Source organism: Fringilla coelebs (assembly GCF_963513975.1).
Source record: "Fringilla coelebs genome assembly, chromosome: 1".
NCBI classification, from domain to species: Eukaryota; Metazoa; Chordata; class Aves; order Passeriformes; family Fringillidae; genus Fringilla; species Fringilla coelebs.
In genome coordinates, this window is record NC_140028.1 from 39,487,462 (window position 1) to 39,509,855 (window position 22,394).

Sequence of the window (22,394 nt, forward strand, 5' to 3'; positions counted from 1 at the left end):
GTTCTGTCACAAATCTCTGGTTTGATTAAATATGCTGTAATTATATCTTTGTTAGAGGGTGGATTTGGAGAGAAAAATATAACTTATATAGGTGAGACCTTCTACATCTATCGTAACACTTGAATGAAAATATTGCAGCTAAATTGCTCTCATAAATATTTTTTTAAAATCACAACCATTAAGAAAAGAAAGTTTTAGTGGATTTGATGTGATATTTTGCTAAACTGATTGATAAAATATGCTTCCATTCTTGGATAAAAAAAGCTGAAGAATATTTCTCTTCTTTTTTCTTGTCTTGTTTATCGTTAAGTTTTATTTGAGACAAGCATATGTTTACAAATAAAAGGTATCACACAATAGGCACATGTGTTACAGTGACATCAAAGATTACAGAATTAACTCAGGACTTGGATTCGATGGTGCTTGTGGGTTCCTTCAAACTCAGGATATTCCAAGATTCTATGAACCCTGCTCAAAAAACTAAGCAAGCCCACAGCATGGAAAATACCTGGAATTCCTAATATTCCACAAAAATTGTTTTTAACTTTCTATAACTTCTGAAAATTTCTTTGTTGCAAGATACTGTCTTCAAAATCCTCAGTTTCCAGAGCACTTCTATAGCCAGCCAGGGTAAAATGTTTTAAGGGTCTTGGACTGCTTGAAGCGTTTGGTGGGAAAGTCAGCAACTGGGCCAGGCAAAGAGATCAGAGCTCTTCATAACTCACAGTGACCTCCAGAAAGCAACCAGCAGAGCTCAGGAGCTTTGGCTTGAAAGAGGAAGAGAGGAAATTGGCAAAAGATACAGATTATCTCTGCCAACCTGCTGATGCAGAATCAGAGAGATGGCAAAAGCCACAGGGCAGGGGAGAGCCAGGTGAGTAACTGTGATGATCCAAAAAAATCTGGAAGGGCATTAAAAATCCATTATACAGGCCAACTCCACAACAGCATACAATTAAGTCCATTGCAAGTATCTGTAAAGTTGTTTGACTGCCCGGGTTGTCCCATGCCTGCCCACACCCACTAACACAGCAGGCCAGCAGATTTAGGGGGAGACAGATATGTTTACCTCCACAGCCTCCCTTTCCTCCTGAAGCTGTTGCTGCTTTTTTGCTCTTGGATTTTCAGTTTCTCCTTAAACAGGAGCTATGGTGCTTTAAAATGATTGATTATTTCTCTCCATAGGTGTCTTGGTTTTGGAAAGACAGGTGCCTGCTAAAGGAGACAGGAGCCTCCCCTGAAATGGAGAATGCAAACCCTCCCCACCCCTCCAAATTGCTATGAATTTTAAATAAGGGGCTCTCAGGTAAAAATATGGGAGCACGAAATAACAGTTCTTTAATAGGGAAGGGAAAAAATAAAAGGATAAAATAAAACAATGTAATACACTAGAACAACACTGACAGAGTCAGAACTCAACCTGACACCCTGTGGGTCAGGGTGTTGGTAGCAGTCCAGTTGGAAAAGGGGCTGCAGTCCTCCTGGAGTGTCAGGTGTGGTTCTGTTGGAGCAGAGGGTCCTGTAGGAAAGGGGTGTCTTCTTCCTCCGCAGATCCATGGAAGTAGAAGCAGCTGCTGTTCCTCTGGGGAGTCCAGTGGAGAAGAGCTGCATGTGTGTGTCAGAATCTCCCAGGTTATATCCAGGTAGGAATGCTTGGCTCCTCCCTCTGGGTGGAGCATCTCCCAATGGGATGTTATAGTTTTTATCAGTCATGTGGTGACATTCAGTAGCCCCTTATCAGCAGATGTCCCCCTGTTGATTATGATCACTCAGGAAGAGAGATAAGGAGCATTGCCCACTTGACACCAGACAACTGCCATACAGATGGCAATAGAATACAATCTTGCCTTGCAATCTGGAACAATGGGTCCTTAGCATGTTCCAAAATATTACATTACCCTGTACACAGTGGATGGCATGGGAGGCTTCCTTCACATTTCACTCCTCTTCTCCCTCTATGGCCATATGGATGGATATCCTTGCTCCCACCTCCCTGTTTGGTAATGTTCAAAGGGGAAAATTACGCTCAATTTCTGTGTCTAGACAGAAAGACTTGCTTTCAAAGCTGTAATTATATTTTTAAGGTTTGAAATATCTAGCTAATGAACTGATCTAGCTATATAAATGAAAATTAAGAAGTAGTTATTCAACACCATCAGTACACATACCAAAAGCTGCTCTTTTGGAACAGAAAATTCTGGTATCTGCTGTTCAGTTAATTCACTGTTTTGATTTTCCTCAACACTTCTGAATCCACTAGAAACTATGTCAATGCTTTTAAATGATTAAGAGGGAATAACAAGTTTTTGTCTTCATATAGGTTGTCAGAATTCCCACAAGAAGCTTGAACTGGAAAGAATGCTTCAAAAACCAATATTTTTCAATGCATTATAGAGGGTCACTCAATTCAATTTCACATATAGTTAAATTACTAGAATGACTATTTCTCAGTAAGTGAACAAGTAAATCTCAAGAAAAATTATCAGTGGGCTGCAGTGTGTAACTTACTTCATCTTTGGTGTTTTGCCTTTGAAGTTAAACTGCTTACCACAATTATACTTAAAGGGTCTTACAATGACTATTCACGGATCTTTGCTATTATCTCGGTGAATCATTAAAGGAAAAAAGGTTAGATTGATTTCTGCAAAAGATGAGGATTTGTCAAAGATGATTTTCAGAATAAAAGGAAAAGTGCAGGTTTTAGTTTGTAATAAAGAAAAGGTATTAAAAAAACACACAGATAATTATGTTCTAACATAAGACTTCTTCTGTGTGTGAAGAACAACTTTTTAAAAGCAATGCATAGGGAACTAAATACATTAACCACATAACTCCTTTTGATAGGATTTGTCCAGATTTCTTCTTGTGTACTGCAATGAAAGTTCATGCTCACAGGACCCAGCTCAAAGGGTTTTTGCTAAAGACAGTACTGCACCAGGTGAAAAATACAAAAAGAAATAGGCTTCAGCTGCATCAAAGAGAACATGAATTTTGCTGTCCTTAATAGATGAAAGGGAAAAGCACTATAGCAGTACAACATTCTGTTCTTCCTAATTATTGTCATTGCATGAGAAGTGCACTATACTGTGCAACTCCTCTTAATGTGGAAAGATCTCTTTGCTATTCTCTACATAATTATACAATAATTAAAATACAACCAAGGACTATCAAATTCTGCAAAAGAGTTGTTCAACAATTTCTGTGAATCCCATTATAATGAGTTCTGATTAAAAAGCAGAGAGCATCTGTTTTGTACTTTCTAATCACATGTTCTTTCTGAAAAATCAGGAATTTTCAAATCACCTTATTTGGCCAGGTTTAAACCAGGGTAGAATTGGAACTTCTGATGTTACAAAGCTGTTTAGACTCAAGCTCAAATTTGGTACCAAAGCAAGACTTAAAGCTACACTGGGGATTGTGTCACTCTGTCCAAAAGAAGTATAGAAATAGGTTTGGGGATTACAATACTGACCCCTTTGTAAATATTGTGAAAGCTAATAAAATTTTACACTACCAAATGTGTCTTAATTAACTGAACTTCTTTATTTCCCAATGATTGTGAAGAAGTATGTGAACTCCTGCATTTTTACCAGAAAGAATACTGTTACACCAGAAGCAAATTTTCCTTGTCCATCGAGTTCTCTCTTCTACACTTCTATGTGCTGTTAGAAAGGTCACAGAGAAGATTTAAATAAAATGCTCCTGATTTAGCTGAGAAATCCTTGGGGTATCCAACATGGGATATCCATATTGCATGAAGTGTCAGGGGACTTCCCCAGTACTCAGTCTTGAAGACTTTTAAAACAAGACAAACCAAAACAAAATAACTAAAAAAATAAAATAAAAACTCCTTTGGAGATAGTGTCAGCAGGAGAAGCTTGTAGAAGCAGGGCACTGGCCATCCCACTAGAAGTACTTTTATAGGCTTAATTTGCCAGGTAAAATGTTCTGGAAATGTAGAATATTCCATCAGGAAATGATGTGGGCTTTGTCCCCTTTTGAAGGGACAAAAGGAAGGAAGATATTATCCTGCCATGATCATGCAGGTAAAGACTTCCACAGCTGCTTGGAAGGTTAGAACTGTCAGCTGTCATTCAAAGAGAGCCACACATATAAATACCTTTGATGTATTTAATCTCAGCCATCAGATCTTAATCTAGCTATACAAAATAGAAAAATGTGGTAGCAGAAACTGAGAAGCTTGGCTAATGAAAGCTGGGGAAAAGCAGATGAAAAGGATAGTAGAAGATTTCAAGGCCCGTTTACAGCACAAAGAGTTTCTAAAACCTTCAGTGTAACCAAAAGACACATTGTGCTTTCTGATTTCTCCTCCTTCCCATAATGAGAAATTTGGTAGGGAAATCTATGAGCAGGTGGGGTCTTCTTCACTTTGGGTAGTTGGTTATGAAATCTGTGAAGACCAACAAACTTTATTTTTAATTCCCCTTCTGTTACTGACAGCCATTTGAGATGAAATAAGTCAAGACAAACAGTAAAGGATATGTCAATGATGTGGTATATTGTTATCTGAATAGCTTATATTTTCATGCTCTGACTCATCTAAATTTGTCCTGGTATCTTCAGAAAAAAACTTCTTTTTATGAGTGTCAACCTCCCCAAACTAGTGATATTTCCACAAGTAAAAGGCTATGCCACGTGTCAGAAAAATAGGTCTTAGTCTACTTAGTATTTAAAGAGCAAAGAGCTATTCTGTCTGCAATTTCCCAGTGACAGTTGCTCCATGGTCCAGTCATCATTATATGGCTTACAGATGTTATTTAAGCTGCTATAAGAGGAACCACTTGATGGACAAAGAAGCTCTCATTTCTGAGGATAAGAACATTCTTCTGGCTATGACTGTGCACAGGTGCAGTCATACTGGGGAACTTGTCAAATATTTCTTATTCTGACAGGGAAGAGATCCCATTCACCACTTAGACTTGCTTCATTTCCTGAGATCACATCTCAAAACACATTTTCTCAGCTATGGGTCCATTTTCAGAAGGCAAATTTCCAGGTTTTAGGTTACTTTGCCAATTTATTGTAGGTTCCCTGATGAAAACTCTTCTGTCTCAATTCACTTATCTTTTAAAGTTCATTGAAGTTCACAATTAATCTGTCAGATTCATAATTAATACTTCCTATTAATTAACTTGCCCTCAAAGACCAACCTCAATGAGTGTAAGAAAGTGATATCATAACACCAAAATCATCAATTCCAGCAAAAATTCCTAATCATGGGCAGTCACCAATCTGAGAAAGTAATGAGCCAGTACAGACTTTGGTAACTTTTAATGACTTTTTAATACCTAGAGCATTATGATCCGTCCAACGACTTAGGGAATTGTATCTGGAAAGTGTTAGGTAGGAAGCTTACATAATGTGGTTCATCTAAAGTGCTTTCCTAGAACTTCCTGAGTGAATATTGCACATTGCATTTGAATACAATGCTGCTCTGCATTTATTTTTCTTAGGTTATTTTCACAATTCCAAAAAAAATTGTGAATGTGCATCACAGACTTTTTCCTTTCTGTGTGTCATTTTCTAGTCTAAGCAGTTTGCAATGACTCCTCTTTGAATTCAGTGCCACATTCAAATGAGAAAATAAAGTTTGAGCATAGATTTATTTTATATTCATTTTAATTCCCATTCTATGTGCTTTTCACAGCTGCTCATTTTATTGAGTTGCTTTTCCAAATGAAAACTCCAGCTGCTCCGGCCTCACAAACCATATAATACATGTTGTATAAGCCTGTTTCAGTAGACTGTTCCAGATACCCAATGGTTATTGTTTCCCTCGTGTTCAGCTCCTTACTTGTATTCCTTAGAAAATGAGAATCACATAATCACAGAATATTTTCAATTAGAAAGTAGTCACAAGGATCATCAAGCTGAACTTCTGGCCCTGCACAGCCCCATCCCCAAGAGTCACACCACGTGAAAGGTTTCTTGAATTCTGCCAGGCTTGGCAGGTTTGTGATCACTTCCCTAGGGAGCCCGTTCCAAGTGTCCAGCCCCACTCTGGGTGAAGAACCTTTTCTTAATATCCAACCTCACACAACTTCAGGCCATCCCCTTGGGTCTTGTCACTGGCCACCACAGAAAAGAGATCAGTGCCTGCCCTTCCCCTTCTCCCCAGGAGGAAGCTGTAGACTGTGATGAGGTCTCCCTTCAGTCTCCTCCAGGCTGAACAGAGCAAGTGGCATCAGCCACTCCTCATGCAGCTTCCTCTCAAGGCCCTTCACCATCTTCATTGGCCTCCTCTGGACACTCTCTAACCCCTTAATGTCTTTCTTATATTGTGGTGTCCAAAACTGTCCCCAGCACTTGGGGTGAGGCTGCCCCAGGGCAGGGCAGAGCAGGACAATCCCCTCCCCTGCCTGGCTGTGATGCTGTGCCTGATGCCCCCAGGACACACTTGGCCCTCCTGGCTGCCAGGGCACTGCTGGCTCAGGTTCAACTTGCCACCAACCAGGACCCCCAGGGCCCTTTCTACAGCACAGCTTTCCAGCATCTCAGAGCTTGCTTTCTTTATTCTCTTCAGTAATTTCTAGGTTATGGGACAACTTTAAAGAAAATTTGGCATGTTTCCAGCTGAGCCAGTTTCCAGATGCCTAATGCAAATAGGTGTATGGGCTGAGAAGCTAAACCCTTTGGCTACAGCATTAATTCAGCCCTTTTCAGACACCAAAGAATGTATGTTCATGCACAGCCCTGAGACACAGTTCTTTAGGATAAGTTATTAATCCTGATGCCGAAGTACTCTTACATAGAAATAGCTCGGTAACTCAGTGAATTGCCTGGCTTCTGGCCATTGCCAGCCAATGTAACATGGGCAAATGTTTCTGTGTTTGCAAGAAACCTGATGTTTAACATCCCCATGAGGCAGTTCATAATGCAAGAGGTCTCCATCTACCTTAGAGAGTCTCAGCTCCAGACTGCAGCTTGTCTAGCTACAGTTTTCCTTGGAATAGCTTTGGGACCTCAAGAAATCAATACCTACTAACAACACAAGCAGGCCAGGCTCTGAATTCAGTTAATTCCTGTACCAGAAGTAGCAGATTATCTGCACAGAAACAGACTCCTGCTACATGCACACTTCTCCTTGGGAAGCTCAGGGAAGTCAAGTGGGTTTTGTTTATCTGTTGATAGCAACATCTCCAGGGATACTGATGGGAAGTCTGTGTACTTGTCTCACATGCAGTGATCCTGCTCATTGCCACACACCTCCCCAACTGTGTGCCAGCATTTTATTTCTCACTGCTGAGCAAACTTCTTGAGGTACTTGCCAAAGGATGCTGCAAAGTCTGTTTAGCAGTGCCACTTCCTTGAATCCCCTCATATTGTCATGACCCAGGGACATACAGCACAAATAAATCTAGCGACATCAACTGAATAACATCTTTTGGAGCCCCTGGGAAAGATTTTGAAACACTCCTGGTATAAAATTCCAGCAACACAGCAGAGAGATTTTCTCTGCATCATCAAAACAACACTACTTTTCAGCTACCTGATGGCTGGATGAAGAAAATAAACTGCAAAAGCAGCTATTTGGAGTGGTACTATCAAACAGCCATGTTAACACTCCAAAAAGGATAAATTTCCAAATCTAATCCTTTAGGAGATGGATCTGCACCTAACTCATGCTAAAAAAAACCCCTATATTAATTGCAAAATTGGTAGTAAGAAGTTGGTTGCAAACTGCAAATGGGTTCTTGGGTTCCCACTTTCAACATTTCTCTTTCTATTTGCCTCTTAAAACCTCCAAACTCGAAGCAATGGTTTGCTCTCTAGTATCCTGCATTAATTTTTCAGTGGAGTCTGCTGTTTTATCATAGCACAGGGGATGAGATGAAGGAAAAGCTTCCTCTGTTTTTTTCAAAATCTATAATTTATCTTTGCGAATGCTAAGATGGTAGCTAAGGACACAGAACAATTAAAATATGTTGTTCCTCATTTTCAGTTTTTTTTTATTTTTCAGCTTTTTCTTTTCTGTGCAATTCAACAGATTTTAACTTCAGCTTTCATTTTTACTAAACAATATCACATATTTCAGCTTCAGCTAATTCTATTTACTTTTATTTATATAGAATGTTGTAGTTCAGAAGTAATGCTTTACTGTGAAATTGCTCTTCTGTTAAAAAATAATGTGTGCAACTAAATCAATACTGTTTTCCAATAATAAAAATTTTTAAAAATACTTTTCATATGCAAAAAAGTTCTTCCAGGCTCATTGGAAAACATTGATAAAATTATTTATCAAAAACATCAGCAATGCAAGTTCTGAGCACAGCACTTAATTAATTTATTAGATTAAATAAATATTTAAAATTCTTTCCATTTTCAGGGTTCTTTTTAATATTGAGAAAGACTGTCTCCAAGGGCTTACACTTACGTTACCACCACCAGTTCTGTCTCACTGTCTATTCACCATGACTTTCCACAAAAAACACAGTCCAGTAAGGTCTTGGAGCTTTCAAATTCTGCTGCTTCAGTAAACATCTGCAATCCTTCAAAGGTGATCAGCTCCTTCTTGGGATGGAAGTACAGTATAGACATGTGAATTATTTAATGAGTTGCAATGCAGCAACTTTATTTGAAATGTTCTTCAATTCCCTCCAGGCTACCCTGTTTCTATTGCAATATGATAACTAATCCTCTATTTTTTATTGCTTGTGAGCTCACACAAGTTCAAAGCTGAGAAAATGGGCAGTTTCTCATAAGAAAAAAAAAAAGATCCCTATTAACAGCCACTATCAGAGCTATGAGCCCCAGACTCCCCTCATCTTTATAATATTTTATAATAAACTCCTTCGATATGGTTGGGTGTTTATAGTTTTCTATCCATAGTAGATCAATTTTTGCCCTTAGCCTTCAAGATTCTTCAGCAAACTGTTAATATTTACATTTAAAACTTTAAAGTAACTCTTTCCAGAAATGACAACTCACAGAGAAAATTAATTTATTTCAAAAATGATGTCAAAAGTCTGTCTACTAAATTGCAAAGCCCAGAAGGTGCTGCTATAACACAGCTCAAACGCCCACCTGCTGAGCAGGGTGAACATTCTGTTGTGCTCTTTGCTTACGATTTTGTCTATAACCTGTCATCACTGATGTCTTGAAGCAACTTTCCAAAGAAAAAGAGAGACATCCTTTTGCTATTCATTATGAATAATTACCTGTTTGTAAGAAACATTAGTTTGTGACAGCCATAGATTTTTTCCTCCACATGCTCAAAATTCAATACAATTCTGCTTCCCTTCATTGGTCATCTGCATTGCTGTGGTGGTGATTAAATATGATTATATACTTGATGTGTCTTTCCCCCTCAAGCAACTAAATTTCAAAATGCAGAGTCCAAGTACTTCTACAACAGATTATTTTGTCAATCTATAATATCAACTGTACAGTAAATTAGATAGAGCTCCATGCTTCGGTATTGTCTCATGTCTGAGACTCGGGTGGTATTGATGGGCTGGTTTTGTGCTCATTTGAAATAAGCAGGAACTGAAATGTTGAATATTGTACTGTGTTATACATAATAAATCTAATCCATACCAGTGGCTGAAAATGCAAAGGGGTGTTTTAGAGGAGAAGGCGAAGGCAGTAATGTTTTGTCTTCCTGCAGGAAAGACTTCTTCTGTGAAAGTTATTTAAAAAAATGCCTTTGATTTTTGCTCTTCTTTCTCAGTAAGCTTGGCTCTATATTTCTAGACCAGCACTTTCCTAAGGATCACCCAACCAACTTCTGACCAAGAATCAAAAGCTGGGACACCCCCAGACTACCCCAGGCACACCCAATTTACCCTCTATGAGTACCTTTAGGGACAACCACAATCCTACAAGATCTAGCCCATTTCAGGACCTGTTTTATTTCCAGTTCCCCCCTGTAAGGCTCATCCCAGTGATCCAGCCCATGCCCCTACCCTGCATCACCTCCCAGGTTTCTGCAGACCACTTTTGCATCACCACCCACTGCAGCCTGTGGGTGGCCAGAGGGCAGACTTCCAGAAAATCCTGGCCAGAGCTGGACAAACTCACTGCCCCAGCGCTACCAAGGACCAGCTTTACCTCCACGAGCCCACAATCAACTACACTTCAGATGCCCATGGAAACCCTGGGAATTCGGTGGAACCACAGGATGTGCCAATCTACAAAATAGAGACTCGTCACTCTTCAGAGGGCCTGCAGCATTTTCCAAGAGTTTTCTGCTTCTCAAAATGCTTAAAGTGTGTGACAGATAGAAAAATTATGCTCTAGTCCTGCTGCTCCACCTGTGTGCTCCTGGGTGCCTGGTGACTTTCTCCCTGCAAGGCTGAGAGTTGGCCCACATCCAGTTTCATCTGGAATCCTTCAGCGCTCTCTTGGATTAAATTTATCTATAGACCTCCTTACACCTTGGTCTGGGACAGATATTTAATTCAAATAAACACAGGAGAAGTAAATGCAGATTGGTCCTAGAGTGACTTTCACTCAGAGAGATTAACATGCCAGATGAAACCAGTAAACTAAAAGTGAGAGCACCAATACTTACTAGTAATAACAGTCCTCCTAGTTCAGACCACAGCTCACAGTCTGCTCAAGTACTTTCTGGAAGTCTCCATCATCACAGTCAAAAACTCAAATTCAAAAGTAGAATGTGAGAAAGAAAAAAAGCCCTTTCACCTTGAGAGAAGCTCTTGTAATCCCACAGCTGACCTTTTTTCCACCTAGTTCCTTTGTCTCTTGCTGGTGAATAAGCCACCTCAACAACTTTACAAGTTTCCCTGGGTCGATCCATTTCCCTGGGTCAATGCTCTTCCTTCCAAAGCTGCTGCATCTTGCAGGTCCTGGAGAGCCAGGGAAGCTCCTTTCTGGTGCTCATAGACAGCACAGGAGCATCCAGGGCAGAGGCAAATTAATCATGGAGAGGTAAATAACAGCCTGTGGTTTTCTTACCAGATCCTTAGATCACAAATTTTCTGTTAAGCCCCTGTTACTGGAAACTCATGATGTTTATGGTCTTCCTACTTTTTTGGAGATTCTTCACTATAGAAAACTATATCACATTTCCTTTCCTAGCCATAGCACTTCATTCTTCCACTCTTTTTTCAGGACTTACCCTTCACTGCCAGCTGAAGTGATCCTGGTCCACCTTGGTATGCAGAGTAGGCATGCCCTAACTCTTTGGTGCATTTGGCAAATGCACAACAGACCCCCAGCCTCCATCTCCACAGCTTCCTTGGATAAGCCAGGTGACCAGGCTCTCATTGATTGATGCACTTGGAAGGTGTGTTCTGCTTAGTGATTGCAAAAATTACCTTCCTTCCACTATGGGCAATAGTGTGGGGGCCTACTTCAAGCTTCAGGCTGTTCCTTCGATAGGATGGTGCCATCTTTTCACAAATGAACAATGATACCCCATTAGTGCAGAGGCAGAAAAGTACAGCAGGAGAGTCCCTTTGTGGAGTAAAGAGCTCTGGCAGATGGACCACACAGAACACAAGTGCATTGTGGACAAGGCCAGCGCTGCCCTGGCTCTTCTAGGATGCCCACAGGGCCAGGGGATGCAGAGGGCACTGTAGCAGCATTGGCACAGCTGTGAAGGTACACAGAGATTAATGAGTTTGTATGAGTAAAACTTGGAGGAAATGTTAAAAACATCTATATCTGTATATTCGTATTTCACTTTTTGGTGCTTATCTTGCCCAAACCCATTAAAACCTGCAGGATGACAACAAAGTTGGTTTTACATTCTATTCATACCTGAGTGAATCTTCACCAGACGTGATGGTAGCATGTAGCACCAAGCAGTAGGCAAGAGAACAGCTGGAAAATTTCATGTCTGCTGTCCTCCAGAATTCTGCCTCTCTACCCTAGATAAAACCCAAAATGCAGCAAGTAGGAAGGTCCTTCCTCTTTCCTTTTTTTTCTGTGCCAGTCCAAATCAAATACATTTTACTCTGAAAGGGAAGCATACAACAGACTGGAAAGAAAAATGCTGAAGTCTTCCAGGTCTTGTTGGCACTACTAGGCTTACTAAAACATGCAGGAGCCTAGGAGTGCTGACTGGAAGTGGCCAGCTGTTGAATTCATGTGCTTTTGATATCTGTCAGTGAGTCAGTCATTATAGTTCAAACACCCTGACTCTTTTGAGAAGGGTCCTTTCATCCCCACCTCTACTTTTCAGAGACTTGTCTCTGATATACTAAATGCCTCAAAACTAAATGTCCATACACAAAGTTTTAATTATGGGTCAGATATGGGAAGTAGGGATTCTTCAGCAATTCATAGTTTTTTACTTACTGTGGGGTATAAGTACACGACTCTTCATCTCCTTTAAAGTTATGTAAAGACATTTTAAAACCCATACACATGACACCAGGTTCTAATATGAACTGATATCAGGCATGTATCATAAGGCTGCGTTTAACTCAGAATTGCACATAAAATTAATTTTAAAAACACCATCCAACAAGGTAAGGAGCTCAACATCTCTTACTTACACTGATTTTTATGTCCTAGAGTAGATTACATATTTGTCTGGGATTTTCATATTACTGCCATCCTGGCCAAAGTGGTGGTTCATATATTTTAGTCCTCTAGTTCTGATAGCACAAAATTTCTAGGAGACAGAACAGAGGACGACTGTAACCTTAGACACAAAGCTTGATGCTCTATGTTCTGCTTAGCTATGATGTACTTCTCTGCCACAGTTTGACTTTTACTTTCCATAAGTCTGGAAGAACTCAGTCTAATGTGGGCCTGTAGAAAAGAAAAAAATGGCACCACATGGTTTTAAAAATGGGGTCTGTGCAACTTTTTTTTTCTTCAGGAAATTCAATGTCATGATAAAAGAAATACCTGCAATAATTTGGAAGTAAATTTTCATGTGACTTCTCTTAATTTTTCTGTTTACTCCTTAAGAACAGAATGCATGATCCTCACACAAAAGAAATTCATTTTATGATCAAAATTCCCCTATTCTTTTGCAAATAAAGAAATATTAATGCTTTGAGAATATGGTGAGAGCAACAGTGACACGGTAAGAAGAAATAAATGGTTTGTGGGGGAAGGCTGCGTATTTAAATTACAAAGTCCTTTCATTCTATGAGGACACCATGTCCTTCTTAGGCTGGTCTGGTGAAAGAGAAAGAAGCAAGAAAATTTCTTCTTATATTTAGTTAGATGCTAGTTTCTATGGAGACAAGTTTCTCCAGTCATTTTTATTTGCAGGCATTAATAGCATAAACAATACAGAGCAGCAAGGGTTTAACCCTGGATTGAACCCCATATTGAGCATATTCTGTAGGGAGAAAAATGAATGTCTAAATTGGATACAGGAGCCATTACAGAATCTCGTTAACATTCAATCTTGTTAACTGGACTCTGGCAGTACAAAGCAAAAAACCTGAAGAGTCACATATTTTCATACCCTGTATCCTCTTTTCAAACGTGTTTTGTACAGAAACCTGAGAGGGCAGCATCATCTGCCCTCTGGCTGTCCCTGTGCAGCAGATGACACACATTGCTGTGCATTAATTACCCACCTCTGCTTTCACTGGCACCCACGGAGAGGCTGGTGGTTCCCAAGCCTAAGGCTGTGACAGGCTATGCCAGGAGAGGTGAAAGCAACGAAATAAGCTACTTTTTCTAGTGCAATTGAAGTAATTTGGCATGAATGCGAAGACCCATATCATTTCGTGAATTTAAGTGATCAAAAAGGGAAAAAAAGAGCAGCTACTTTCAAGTATCAGGCAATCCAATTTCTTTGAGAGCTTTTCAGACTTTCCTTTCTCCCCTCTCTGCACATACTTTGATTTCCATTATAATATTTCTAACTGAACAAACAATTTACAATGAACATTAGCTATCCACGTGTCTCTTATATATGCAGATCAGAGTACTAACTCTCTTTAGTTTTCAGGGATTGGGGGAGGAAAGAGCAGTTGCTTTTCAAAAATTGAATTGCTCTGTGGCATTATAGAACAATACTTAATACCTGAAACCTCAGTTTCATTATTTATCTGTTTAGTTACATGGAGATTTTCCTTCTCCTAAAAAGAAGGAGAATCTCCATGGATGCTGGAAGAGAGATGTTAACTAAATATGTTTTAATTAATTCAGAATATATTGACCAATTAATATATGAAGATTCCTTAATTAAACTACATTTGCCTGTTTTAGCTTTGATAGATAACTCCAGTTACTAAATAAGCAGGAATGCACCTTTTTTTCCATTTTTCCAAAAATATGACACAAACATGGTGGCCTTAATCTGAAACTCAGAGACAGCAAATAGAGGAATTTGATATTCAGAGTTAAAAATATTTTCGAAATATCAGCAAAACCCATTCAAGGGCGCTGCCAGGCACGCACACCTTTAAAATAGCAGAGAGAGGACACAGCTGATGCTTGCCCAACTGTGTTCTTTCAGAAATTCCATATTTAATATCTAACTGCATCTGTGGAAGGTAGGCAAGAGAAGTCTGGATTCCTTGTGTCTTCTGGCTGGATTGTCTGGTTCTTACAGAGCATGAAGCCGCATGGTTGCAGGTCAGACACCCTCTCATCTGTTAGGGACAGCATTGACACAAGCACTGTTTTTGCACTGCAGCCTTTTTCTCAGCAGAGCCACTAAAAACACCTCTCTCTTTTGCTCCTGAGATTTTTTTTCTACCCAGCAATCCACTCCCATAAAACCTGGAGTAGCTTTGTATCCCTGAGGCAGCAGCTGCCCTACAGCATTTGACTGAAGCAGAACAAAAATCCAGGACTGAGGCTGAAGAGCAGACTTGCAGATGAAAAGACACCACATAAACCTCGTGTCCTCAAGAAAGTGACTACTGGATAATTGGAATAGACTCTTTTCCCTCACAATTTGCCAGCCTGAAGCCCTCAGCTATAGAATGTGATACAGGGATAATATATATTAGGGAGTTAATTTGTTCTGACCACTGCCTGTATCATTTCTGGGCATGAATCAGTTAGTTATTTCCTTTTCTTCCTTCACATAGAAGTTATCTGATCATTGGCATACCCATTTGATCTAACCTACACAGCTGATTTCACTTTACAGCTGAAAGCCATCAAATTGCTTAAGGTTTTAAAAAAAAAAAGCATTTCTGCAATTTTTGTAAATAGCTAGGTAGATATATATTAGGACTTAATCTGGAAGTTAAAGGAAGTAATATCACCAAAATTTCTTAACAGAAATACCATAAATGAGAGCGATTCAAGGAGGAATGTGCTGTCAGCTTGGAGGATGAGGATCAGTAAAACAGAGAAATACAAAACAGCGCAGAAAAGATGGGGGAAACTGCAGCAGGATTTTGCAGAGTAAAGGAAGCTGCCATGTGATGAGCTGGTGAGGAGGTGGAGAAGGAGGAGGAGGAAGAGAGACCTGACCTGTATCAAGTCTGTGCAGAAATTCAGGAAAAGGCCATAGGGTACAAAACTTAAGCCAGACCAGCTATTCCCAAGTGGGGTTTTTGGGGGCACAGGGTGCATACAGGAAGGACGCCCATACTTGCCACATGCAACTTGTGGCCTAGTCTCAGTGCAGTGGTGGCTGCCCTGTGCAGGACAGAGCTCATGAAGACAAGGGGAAAACATGGAAAGAATAAAATAAAGAGTTGGGAAAATAGTGCAGCTGAGCAGATGGTGATGAGCAGTACAACAGTGAGATGGTGGAGGCTGAACAAAAAACTTGAGGCATGAATGACCTGGGGAGGTGAAAATTCACTGAAAAAAGTGGAAAAGAGGAAGGGTAGAAAATAGTGTGTAAAGAATAAGCAATACATTTGAGCATGTTTTTTTTATAGCTCAAGGAATAACTTCCCTTTTTAAGAAAAAATTGGCACCTTCATTATGCCATACCTCTTTCTATAGATTTATTAATCCGTTCTCCACTCGGAAAGACTTGCTGTCATATAACTTGAAACCTTTTTAAAATCTACCATAAAATACAGCACAGCATCTATAGGTGATAAAAGGAGGAGCAGTAAGCCTTGTGCACAGGACAAAACTCAGTCACAAAAGGAAGCAGTCGTCAGACCTTTCTGTTTGGCACAGCCATACATCTCTACACCCCAAGTTAACAAACTGTTGGCTCCCTGATGGGCCCGCAATTCCTCCTTGAAAATAACATATATGCAGCATCTTGCAGCTTTCTAAGACCTGTGGCAAAGCAATTAGAAAGAAAATTGGTGCTTTATCGACTGCAAACTTGGCATGGTCTTAGGCAGTTTCTTACAATGATTAGACTTCTCCCTTTCTCTCCACTAATTTTCCGCTCGAGTAATCAAGGAATAAGTTTGGATTAAAGACAGAGCATATTTGACAACTTTGTTACCCAGCTGTTGTGCTCAGGAATTCAAATGTATCTCATCTGTCAGGGAAGGTTTTTCCTGGGTAGTCTCTTTCTGGGAAACTTAGCTTGCTGTCACTGTCTCAGTGGTGGCTCCACAGAATACATTCTGGTCAAGCAGACTTTCATGACAGTAAGCTGTCTTTTTTTCCCTACTTGGCAAAACTCTGTGTCTTCCCACACTGTTAAAACAGAAACATAAGTAAAGAGTTTCCAGGCTGCTTTCAGCAGTGGATGCTGTAAATGAGCACACTGCAAAAAGTAGAGTAGTTACTGCCTTTAACTGAGCTTTCCTGCTCACCTACTCTACATAAGACACAAACAACACATAAAAGTCTACATAAAAAATAAGCTGTTATTATCAAGCAAATGAAAAGATAAGTAGCCATTCTTCATCTCAATGAACTGTAAAAGAATGCTAAAACTTTAATGAACCTCTACACAGCTGATCCCACTAAAAGTATGCTCCTGAACATGATGAGTACTCCTAGAGTTCCTCTCAACTGACAGTGCTTATGAAAGTGGAGATATTTATTTACAATTCCTTAGCACTACATTTCCAGAATTCTTAGTATAACAAGGAAACCCTTTATCCACCAAGCTGAAAAAACACCATTCTCTGATTTGACCATCTCTGAAATGAAAAGCAGAGCTGAGTTCATGCTGAAAAACCCATTGTGTTTCACCATGCCAAAGGGTATATCTGCTCACTGGCTCTAACTCAGAGAAACAGAGACATTGACTTTTACCCAAACTGTAGAGAACATCACAAGATTTTGAGGTAGTGAATGCTTATATACAAGCTGCACGGGATTTTTCAACATTTGATTATATAGCCTACCACCACCAAAAAATAAAAATCCAACTAGACAATATGTTTTGGATGCTGAAAGAGAGGAAATATTTTTTGCATTTGTTGAAGACCTAGAAACAATTACTCCATCCTCACCAGCAGAAAATTCTTCAGGGGAGGGCATTGAATAATACATGTTTGCACATGCAAGTAATGAAATGTAAAGGTTTGATAAGAATAATCTTTGGTCTGCAGACTTTAGCACCAGCTCTTCAGTGGCTTGTGGCAGACCTTAGAGCAATCTGTACACTGCACCAACAGGGCCTGAGAGGAGTAGGTCAACTGGACAGAAATGGGCAGTCTCCACTAGCCCTTTTTTTGTCTGATGAGGAGAGAATTTCCTCATTGACCCCCTGTGGCCGACCCCCAGAGTACCTTGGAGCACACAAACCAGTTTTTCCCGGATGACCCCCAGCCAGAGCAGCAGCCCACCCTACACCACCGCCACTCCTGGGCGTGGGGACACAGGGGCTGCCCAGGAGCTAGCCTGCAGCACACCTTCCTCCTCTGCTTGATTCAGGTCTCCAGCTGGCAGCACCAGCTACCTCTGCTGTGCACTGCAAGATAGGGGAGCCAATGGACCCCATGCCCTATAGATCTGACAGATGTGCTGGGGCAGGGAAGAAGAGGATGGCCGCATGGTCCATTGGTGGCTACAGCTCCCTAGCCCATAAGTGTACTGGGCGTTAAAAATTGACACATCAGATGGAGAATGTAGTTAGTTGGGACAAGATGTGGTGAGTTCATATGGCTGCTTTATAAGTGTTGTTATTTTCTACTTTTGCCCTGGTTTATTTTACTTTTCAGTCGTCAGAAAATGCAGCGTCTGCCGCCCCAAGGAGAGCCCCTGCCTGGAGAGTCCCTGCCTCTCCCCACAGTGTCAATGGCAGCAGAATCCTTTCCTGGATTCCACTGCTATGGAAGTGTTTGGAGAGGAGGCAGGGGAATGTCAATTCCTACAGATCTGCCTCATGTCTGTCCCACTGCAGAACCCCCCTCTAAATGAAGTTTTTTTCTTTTTCAGTTCTACAAACTGCTGTGGCAGCAGAGGGAGGCTTGTAATACTGATATTTATGCTCTCACAGCAGTGTCCACACAGAGTTTGCTTACTCAAGCATTGTGCAAGAAGGGTCTAGCTCTGCCTACAATGCTGCAGCTGTATCAAGAGAAAGGAGATGTGGCTTGCTCGCCCTTTGTGTGGGATGGCACAGCAGTGTTTGAAGAGGCCTGTGTTCTTTCTCAAATAATAGCACTGACAGCTTATTGAGAGTACTTGATAGGACAGCATCAACAGAGGCTGATGCTAGCTCTGAACCTGCTAGTTCTGAGCTGGAACACAGAATTTTGCTGTATTTCTTGGATTTTTTTCAGTTTCCTAGGGTATGTTGTTCCCCATAATGTCACCAAAGGTATTGTCTGAAGAAAAGAAGAAAGGAACCTGCAAAAGTATCACATGTAGAACAACAGCAACAACAACAACAACAACAACAAAAAAGGCTAACAGCTTCCCTGTGACGGTAAAAACAGCTCACTAACTTGGCAAGAAGAACAGGACTGAAGCAAATAAAACCCATTTTCTCAGAGGTGATTAAACAGAAGTGTGCTGCAGGTACAGTTAAGCACAGTTAAGGTTTCAAGCACAGCTGTCAAAGCTTGAACATTTTCTGTTCCCCAGTGTCTGTGTCCTTATCTTCTCCTACAGTATCTGAACATTGCAGGTTCACTTCAAATTAAGCTGCTTCAAAGTAGCCATGCTCCCTGAAATGTGAAAGTTTATATTTAATGGCTTTTGGTTTTTGTCAGATTGGTCAAATAATGACATACCCTAAGAAGGATTTTATTTTTATTAAAATTACTTGGTCTTACTGGCAAGAACTCCAAAAGAAAAATGTAGCATAGCAAAGAGATCAACTCTGGTCCTGAAATGACCTAAGCATTTCTTAACTTTCTCACAGTTAATACTTCATAATCCCTTGACTGCTAGCTAATTTAATTTTTACGCTAGGAAAAAAAACAACCTGAAAATGAATGATTCATTTTTGTGTTGAAGGGATTTTATTTTTTAATATCACTGGTGAAGAGAATTACTTGCAGCCTTCTTAAATGGTAGAACTATATAATAGGACTTGAAATATTAATGCAAATTAATGCGGTCACAATTGCTCGCATTTACTCCTTTTGTCAACAATATGAGTAAGTGATTAAGCTATTTTCTATGATATTTTCTTTTCAGCAGGGGAACATATAATTTTTGAGAATATATTTCTTCAGTGTTCACTGACAGAGCAGATATATGATTTTTGGCAAATCTACCATTGATCTTTGACCCAGACTTGAAAGACAGGATTACTGAAATATTTAAGTTACTTTAGCTTAAGAGAGCAACCCTTCTTAGACAGACAATTTAAAAAATCTATCAGAAATCATAGATAATTTTGCTATTTATGGTTGTCATCCTTTTCATATCATGAGTAACTTGATTGCTTGCAACTGGTTCTCAGTTTTCAATGATCATGAATGACTCTATACATGAATTCTTTTCAAAAATAGCAAGCTGATCAGAATAGTGTAATGAAAATTATTTAGAGATGGAGAAAGAAAAATTTATCAATTTTTGTGATGACGTCACAAAAGCATTATTTCCTTGGAATTTCTGAGAAAGTTTTTGTGAGAAAACTTTTCTTTGCATTGGAGAAAATTCTCTGCAGTATTAATTTAGACTCTTTTCCCTTTCTAGAAAAATCCAGTCAGTAGGAAGTGTTCTCTATCTTTTTTTCCTTATAAGATCCAATACAGTATTTTTAACTTCCATAAGTTACTACCCATAAGTCAAAAAGGAGGAAACAAAGACAAGTTTACATACAGTTTTAAGTGAAATTATAATTTCAGAAACATAGGAACTTCCCTTAAGTGGCACTGAACATTATCTTGGAAATACAATGCATTTTCTGTGAGTTGATGTAAACATGTCTAAACATCGTTGAAGGGAGGAAAAGACAAGTGATCTCTTGTGTACATTCCAAACCCTCAGATGGCATTTGCTATATTTTATGGTTCAGTATTGCTGTTGGAATCTCAGCAGGAAGTATTAAAAGAGATCAGTTTTCAAAATTTTAGATTTGGGTGTGCAAGAATACTGTAGGAAACTGCTAAACAGAATAGCAAAGCCAGAGAAGTTAAATGGGCTTTTAACTCCTGAATAGTTTTTATGTGGCATTGCAATCTGCTCTGTTAAAAATTAGATCACTTCAGACAGATTTATAACGAGAAGGAGAAGACAGTACTTAGTTAAGAGAGAAAACAAAAGAAGATGCCAAATGCAATACAAATATGAAGGTGGGGGGTTTTTTTCCCCAATAAAATTTTCATAGAAAATAGTTTGTTTGACATGATAGATGAAAGATGCTGAAGTTTTAAAATCACACAATTGCCAATATCTTGGAAAAGAAGTCTCACTGCTATTATTGTTATAGCTTCTATGTGGATTGTACAGCCTTTAGGAGCCAAGTAACATGTTTTTGGTCTCCCAGGATGGCATTCTGAAGTAGGATTTTAGGATTAATCTTCTCTAAATAATTCAAGAATATTCTTTCCCACAGAAAGAACAGCATGCAAAGAAATGATGCAGGCAGTTGTAAAAAATATGGAGTATTCAATTCAATGAGTTCTTCACTACTGCAATGTGTTGAAGGTGGTGGAGATGATGATTACACAAAAAACTGAGACTCAGAGTTGTTTAAGACATTTAAAGTCAGGAACACATTAATTTTAAAATAATATTCACTAAGATGGACTGACTAGGGCTGGTATGGGTACATCAGGGTTTCCAGCTTTCCTTTTCTGGGCTGTTGAATACAGGTAGCTGACTCCCAAACAATTTTTTATATCTAAATCAGCATTCATTATTAGTGGTCTTTACCATCAGACAAGGAAATGTGCATGTGGAAGAAAGCAGCAGCAGCTGTTGAGCAGCATCCACATTATTGTGAGGTCTAATATGAATGGGACAGGGGACAAGGGTTGCAAGAGCAGGCTAAGGCTCTCACATTGCTTGCAAACACCTGCAGGGATCCACAGCAGATCTGATAGGTACTCCCCCGCTCTTTTTAATCTGCTTTACACCCACAGGATTTTCTTTTAGGCTCACAACAATAATTTGCTGCTTCTAAACAATTCCCTACTTTGAAAAGCATATTCAACCAAGTTGTAATTATTGTTGTTTTGAGGGCTGCAGGTTAAAGCAGAATAAGATTAATCCCGTTTGGTTGAAAAAACAATTTATACTGTAACTACAAAATATTTTTTGCTGAATAAAAATATTAAACTAGATTGAAATGTTAATTGCTAAAAATATTTTTATGTCTGCTGCTTGGAGGCTGTATTCTGGGATCCTGACTCATAATAATTAAGGTATTTCAACTTTTTGGATCCCTTAATTATCAGGTAATGGACCACAGCAACAAAAAGTGACCTAGCAGCCCCAGATTTATCTAGGAAACAATTCCATAACCAGTGTGAAGAGACTGGTAAATTCAAGGAGAGCAAGGGCAAGGTGGTGCATTGCAGGGCTGTGATATGTGTGTTTCCAGGCACCTCAGCAATCCACAGATGTGTAAGGACAGGACTGGCTGGGGAGTCCTAATTCTGAGGAGAATCAAAATAAATTTGGAAGAACTCCTTCTTCCTCTAATTTGTGTAAGCATAATTTGGAGCGAATAGCCCCACACATTTCAGTGGGAATTGTTCTACACAATATAAATTTAGCTGAACCTTAACACACATTTTGCCTATGAATATTTAAATGTACCTGAGATAGGCTGGGATTTGGTTGGGAACAGCTAAATCAGTTTTCTCATGCTATCAGCACTTCATGTCTAGAATGGGGGCAGAATGTGTGAAATGAATATTCTCCAGTGTACACACAGGCTGCTTGCTGGCTAAGATGCATGGGTAGCAGAACAAATTCAGATTAAACTGCAATATGTATTGACCAGCTGGAGCAGTAAGCTTTGCAGACAAGTGTAAGGTTTTCCTTTAGAAAGAAGTTTAAGAAGGAATGGAATCATCCAGTCCAGGCCTGCAGATATCCTCACAAGGCACTGTTGAAATCAAAGAGCAGCAAGACAAATAAAAGGCAACTTGCTGTTGGGCAGGGCGAGCTGCAAGTGCTACAAACACAATATGAAGGTCCAG